Here is a 6,292-nt window from a genome sequence, read left to right on the forward strand (position 1 = left end):
TTCTTCACAGTCCAACTCTCACATCCATACATGACCACTGGAAAAACCATAGCCTTGACTAGACGAACCTTTGTTGACAAAGTAATGTCTCTGCTTTTCAATATGCTATCTAGGTTGGTCATAACTTTCCTTCCAAGGAGTAAGCATCTTTTAATTTCGTGGCTGCAGTCACCATCTGCAGTGATTTTGGAGCCCCAAAAAATAAAGTCTGACACTGTTTCCACTGTTTCCCCATCTATTTCCCATGAGGTGATGGGACCGGATGCCATGATCTTCGTTTTCTGAAGTTGAGCTTTAAGCCAACTTTTTCACTGTCCACTTTCACTTTCATCAGGAGACTTTTTAGTTCCTCCTCACTTTCTGCCATAAGGGTGGTGTCATCTGCATATCTGAGGTTATTGCTATTTCTCCCAGCAATCTGGATTCCAGCTTGTGTGTCTTCCAGTCCAGCGTTTCTCATGATGTACTCTGCATATAAGTTGAATAAGCAGGGTGACAATATACAGCCTTGACGTACTCCTTTTCCTATTTGGAACCAGTCTGTTGAATAACCAGTCATAAAAAGAACATCAAGTACTACAGATTTTGTTGAGCTGAACCCAGCAGTGGTGTATGTGATTGAGAACACAAATGTTGGAAAAGAATGTAGAGAGTAGTGAAAACCATTTCAAAAGCCCAAGAAGCAAAATAGGAAAGTTCATGTCCTTAAATAAATAGAGGAAGTGGAAATTAAGTCTAGAAAACAAGACTCCAGAGACCTTGCAGTTGCTGTAATGAATTAAGAAGCTTTCTTTCATGAGACTGGACACCAGTCTTTCAACATACTAAAAAAAATCTTAGCCATCTGATATCCAAAATACTCCTTCCTTAAATATTTTAGGCTGTATTTTTAATCACTGAGTTGATCTGATTATTTCTACTAAAATATGTTCACACTACTAATACCTTCCCATTAATTTTTCATGATTTTCTCAATGTGAACATTCTTTTTAAAAAATCTCTACCAAAAGCTACCTTAGTTCTTTAGCCATAGGGAAGGGGGAAGCAATGAAAGCTGTTCCTTGCTACAGATATTTACTATGTACTTGGTAAAATATTAACCTTGGTAGTCAACATTTTAAAGTTTTCCCTTCATTCCAGACATTGTACTAGATGTTTTGAACATACTATTTCATCTTATTCTCACAACTGCCCTGTATAAGAGGTAATTCCAATTTAGACAAAGATACAGAGGTTTGGAGAGTCTGTGCCATGTGTGTGGTTATGTTTCTTATCAGTAGATGAGCCAGAATTTAAACCTAAGTCATCCCACTCCAATGCACACGCTCTTAACTATTCCACTCCATTTCTTCTCTGTGAGCCAGGCAATTTGTAGACAGTCTGGGATGCTTAAATATATAGAAAATTCAGGCTTTAACCTAAAGTTCCTCTACAGCATATGGAGTAAGCTTGCTTGGCAGAGGGCAATGTTGGGCCCATTTCTGCCTGATGTCAAAGGAGTAGAACAAGTAATATAAGCCCATCATATCTGCACCTGCAGATTGAAATGGGGCAGGGCTTTCAATGTAAGGAGATCAGGTAGTCTTTAAAGTTATCTTTGGCCCAGAACCTGCCTCTCATGTCCACACTCAACAGAGAGAAATGGGAACACATCTAAAGAACCAGGAGGCCGTCTTGGTAAGAGCTTGGGCTGCGGCTGTGTTTACTTAACTTGAATCTTTTCCTGATTGAGAACTTTTCATTCTATCCATCCAATGCCAACATTCCTCATCATCTCTTCTGGCAAAATGAGCGTGTTTCTAAAATTAAGTTCCTGAGTGTTAGTTCAACTAACGGAAGGAGCATTTCCCAGTTTCACTATCCTCTAGTTGTAGATCAGGGTCCCTGGAGGATACTCCACGTGCAAGGACTTTCACATGCAGGACCAGAGCACTGCTTTATATAGAGGGCTTTAAAGTTCAACCAAAGATGTTATCCACTGCAGCAAACAAGGGAATGAGGAGCAAGACAATCAGAGAAATGGATACAATTTAGACTTGCCCCTTTATCAACAGCTGCTGTGATGAATAGGGTAGCTGCCAACAAATGATACCAAAGGCCGAATTCACTCATCCCTTTGGAAGGAAAGTGCCTGATTTTCTATTCTTTTCAAGGTCACTTCAGGAATCTGGGTCAATCCTGCTATTTCAAGCCACAATTTTCCTGTATTAGAATCTCTAAGAAAGAAACAATGCTAATACATTCTGTTCCTCTTTAACACAACTCTCCAGGAAGGGTTAAAAAATAATTAAATAAAATCTATTTCTTTTGTCTTTGCCCCTTGCTTGTAAAAACGTGTGGCTGTAAAAGTAGCAAATAATAAGTGACATTATCATTGCTGAAGTTTTCTTTCCAACAAAAGCACCTCGTTCTTGGGGTCACGTGTAGGAGAGAAAAAGACCTTTAATGGAGAGATGTCTTTGACCATCCACCATAGTTTGTCAGTTGCAGATGCTAATGGAACCAGGCTTGGTGACTGAAGGGGAAAATGGAATATGAAAGCAAAAGGCAAGAAGCCTAAGAGGCAAGCATGTCATTTCTAAATGAAGGTTTCATGCAAAGGAATTGAGTCTTTTCACAGCTGAAAATGGAATCTTTAAATAAGATAAAATAAAAGGATGCTTTGGTTTGTTGCAGGTTCTGTAATGAAATACAGTTTTCCTAATACCGTGTGACCTGCATTTCTCCCTGTTTTATGGGTGCTATTCCTTGATGTACAAACCCGTATTTTCTCAAGTCAGCATTTGTTGATGGATGTCAAAATACAGGCCATGTATTATGCATATAGCATTACCGATTTAAGGTGTTTACTTGTCAAGTTGAAGAAATTCAAAAACGTCACATCCACTGAATCTGCACAGCTGTCATTTGCAGTTTTTCATGCTTTTGAATGAAACTTCTGATGAAAACAGTTTAGTTTTCCCCTTCACTATTCTAGGGGAAGAAAACAGGTAGCATTTCAATTGCATGTTCTTGGCTATGTGCATGGCTGAAAACACACACTTTCCAAAGCTTAGAAAGATGGACCCTATATTGTCATTCAAAATTACTTACCTATGCACAGTGTATCAATATAAAGAGTAAAATTAAGTGCAATCAGGGAGTGAATGGTGAGTGGAACATTTTTTTTTTCTTTCTGAAAGTATGGCACTCAGTTGGATGATATTTATATACAGGAGAGCAGAAAATAGTAAAACTCTTTTATATTTTTCTGGCATCTCATGCAGGATGTGCTTCCAAAACAACAGGCGATTACATGCACTTGTCATTTCATTTCTGGTGGATAAAGATTTACACATATCTTAATGCCAAAATCAACCCACTCTTGTCACATTCCCGAGTAAGTAAGGAACCGGGTCACATCATCTTTGAAATTTTGTTCTTGGAAAATTAGCAAATGACTTTGTAATTCCCTAATTCATCAATAAGCCCAGGTAGCCATCCGCCAAAGGCAGAGAAGATAAAGTGAACGTGAACCTCTGTTGGCCTGTTCTATAAGGCGGAGGCGGAAGTAGGGCACGGCGGCCAGCACAGTGCCGGTGCTGCTGCTTGCCACATGCTTCACTTGGTAAAATTAATTTTCACCAAATGAGTGTATGAAGAAAATAAAAGTCTCATGTCTGTATGGCTACGTACATCCTTAAAGGGGCAGCCATTTGGCCTAGCTGGGATGCTTTCCCACCTTCCCTCAATTGAAGATATGGTTGGGCCAAACTCATTCTAATATGTATTGAGATTTCGGTCTGAAACCCAAAAAAGCCAAAACTGCAAAAATCAGAAACCACGTAGGCTACTCACTGGTTTACTGTGCCCACATCTACGTTCTACCATGTGAAGTCTGTGTCACACTGGGAAGTTCAAGTGTCCACTCTAAATAGGTAGCATATGCATCAATCAAGACTATTTCAGTTGCAAGTAAAGTCTTCAGTATGGCTTAGACAGAAGGGGGAAATATACATATATATAGTGTATGTGTGCGCAGATGCTCAGTCATGTCCGACTCTTTGCAACCGTACCCTGCCAGTGAACTGTACCCTGCCAGTTCTCCTCTACCTTTGGGATTCTCCCAGCAAGAATACTGGAGTAGGTTGCCATTTCCTCCTCCAGAGGGTCATCCTGACCAGGGATCAAACCTACAGCTCTTGCATTGGCAGGGGAATTCTTTACCATTTGTGCCACCTGGGAAGCTGTGTATATGTGTATATATGTTAATATTTAATACATAATACAAAGTACATAAATATACACATATAAAATATCATTGTTTAACTCAGCATTTTAAAAAACTAAGATCGCAGCATCTGGTCCCATTGCTTCAGGGCAAATAGAAGAGGAAAAAGTGGAAGCAGTGACAGTTTATTTTCTTGGGATCCAAAATCACTGGACGATGACTGTAGCCATGAGATTAAAAAACACTTGCTCCTTAGAAGGAAAGCTATGACAAACCTATACAGCATATTAAAAACAGAGACATCACTTTTCTGACAAAGGTTTGTATAATCAAAGCTATAGTTTTTTCAGTCGTCATGTATAGATGTTGGAGCATATAGAAGGCTGAGTGCCAAACAATTGATGCTTTCAAACTGTAGTGGGTGAAGAAGACGCTTGAAAGTCTCTTGGACAACAAGAGATCAAACCAGTCAACCCTAAAGGAAATCATCCCTGAATATTCTTTGGCAGGATTTATGCTGAAGCTGAAGCTCCAATACTTAGGCCACCTGATGTGAAGAGTTGACTCATTGGAAAAGACCGTGATGCTGGGAAAGATTGAAGGCAAAAGGAGAAGGGGGCAGCAGAGAATGAAACGGTTAGATAGCATGACTGACTCAATGGACATGAATTTTGAGCAAACTCCAGAAGACAGTGGAGGACAGGGAAGCCTGGTGTGCTACAGTCCACGGGGTCACAAAGAGTCAGACATGACTTAGTGACTGAACAACAAAAACAATCTCATTATTGTGTATATAATATATATGAAATCTCTTTATATATATTATGCATTTTATATTATAATATCATTTATAAATATATAAAATCTCATGTAATAAAGAAATCCTGAGATCAGTTGGTTTTGGTTCTAGGGCTGGTTAATTCAGGCAGTAGGGAAAATTATTCCTGTCCTTCAAACTTTCTATCATTGGCTTCAGCCAGCTCATTAAGCTGGCTTGTCTTTGGCTAGTTCCCACCCAAGTTACAAGATGGCTGCTACAGTTCCACTCACTACAGGCACAGAAGCAATGCCCAGTGGATAAAAGAGAATCTCTTCTCATATGATTCTTTTTAAAGGCAAAGAAAGACTTCCTAAAGGCCCCAGGCAGATTTCCTCCCACTTTCTCTTGGCTAGAACCCAGGTTTAAGTCACTCACTGGCAAGAGAATAAGTAATCAATTGGTTTAAGATAACAGTCAGGATGGGTTAGGATATGCTGTGGTAACAACAACAGCACAAAAATCAACAAAACAAATCTCAGTGGCTTAAAGCAGCAGAGATTGATTTTTCACTCAGAATGCTTTGTGTGTCTGGGTTATTTTCCAAGGCTGCGGCCCAGCCTGCATCGCCATGGTAACCCATGCTCTCACTGTTGCCACAGCCTGGGAGAGGGATGGCAAGTCAAATACTTATACCGGAAGTGATGCTATGCATTGTTCTGTTTGCTTTTCATGGGCCAGAGCATTTCCTATGTCACATGGTCATGTCTAACTTCTCAGAAGCATGGAGGTGCAATCTGTGTGGAGGGAGCAGAAATCTGTGAACAAAATCAATAACTGGTGTAAAGACTGGTTTTTAGGGATCTGTCAATGTGGGTTAGAATTATTTATAATACGATAACCCTGTATGAGAGACAGCAAAAGAGACACAGATGTATAGAACAGTCTTTTGGACTCTGTGGGAGAGGGAGAGGGTGGGATGAATTGGGAGAATGGCATTGAAACATGTATAATATCATATGTGAAACGAATTGCCAGTCCAGGTTCAATGCGTGATACAGGATGCTTGGGGCTGGTGCACTGGGATGACCCAGAGGGATGGTACGGGGAGGGAGAGGGGAGAGGGATTCAGGATGGGGAACATGTGTATACCCGTGGTGGATTCATGTTGATGTATGGCAAAACCAATACAATATTGTAAAATAATTAGCCTCCAATTAAAATAAATAAATTTAAATTAAAAAAAAAAAAGAAGGACATTGGCTGGAGCAAGATCTCAGAGGTCCTAATTGCATCCATTGTTAACCCTTTAGCAACTGGATTGT

The 6,292-nt window shown here is 39.9% G+C and overlaps 1 protein-coding gene across 7 annotated transcripts in view; it reads left to right on the forward strand.

Annotated features, from left to right (window-relative positions):
* The window catches only part of KCNMA1 (potassium large conductance calcium-activated channel, subfamily M, alpha member 1), a 772,904-nt gene that overhangs the window by 726,796 nt on the left and 39,816 nt on the right, over positions 1–6,292 (forward strand). The gene's annotated exons all lie outside the window — the stretch shown is intronic.

This window comes from Bison bison, unplaced genomic scaffold, assembly GCF_000754665.1.
Source record: "Bison bison bison isolate TAMUID 2011002044 unplaced genomic scaffold, Bison_UMD1.0 scf7180017864029, whole genome shotgun sequence".
Taxonomy (NCBI): Eukaryota; Metazoa; Chordata; class Mammalia; order Artiodactyla; family Bovidae; genus Bison; species Bison bison.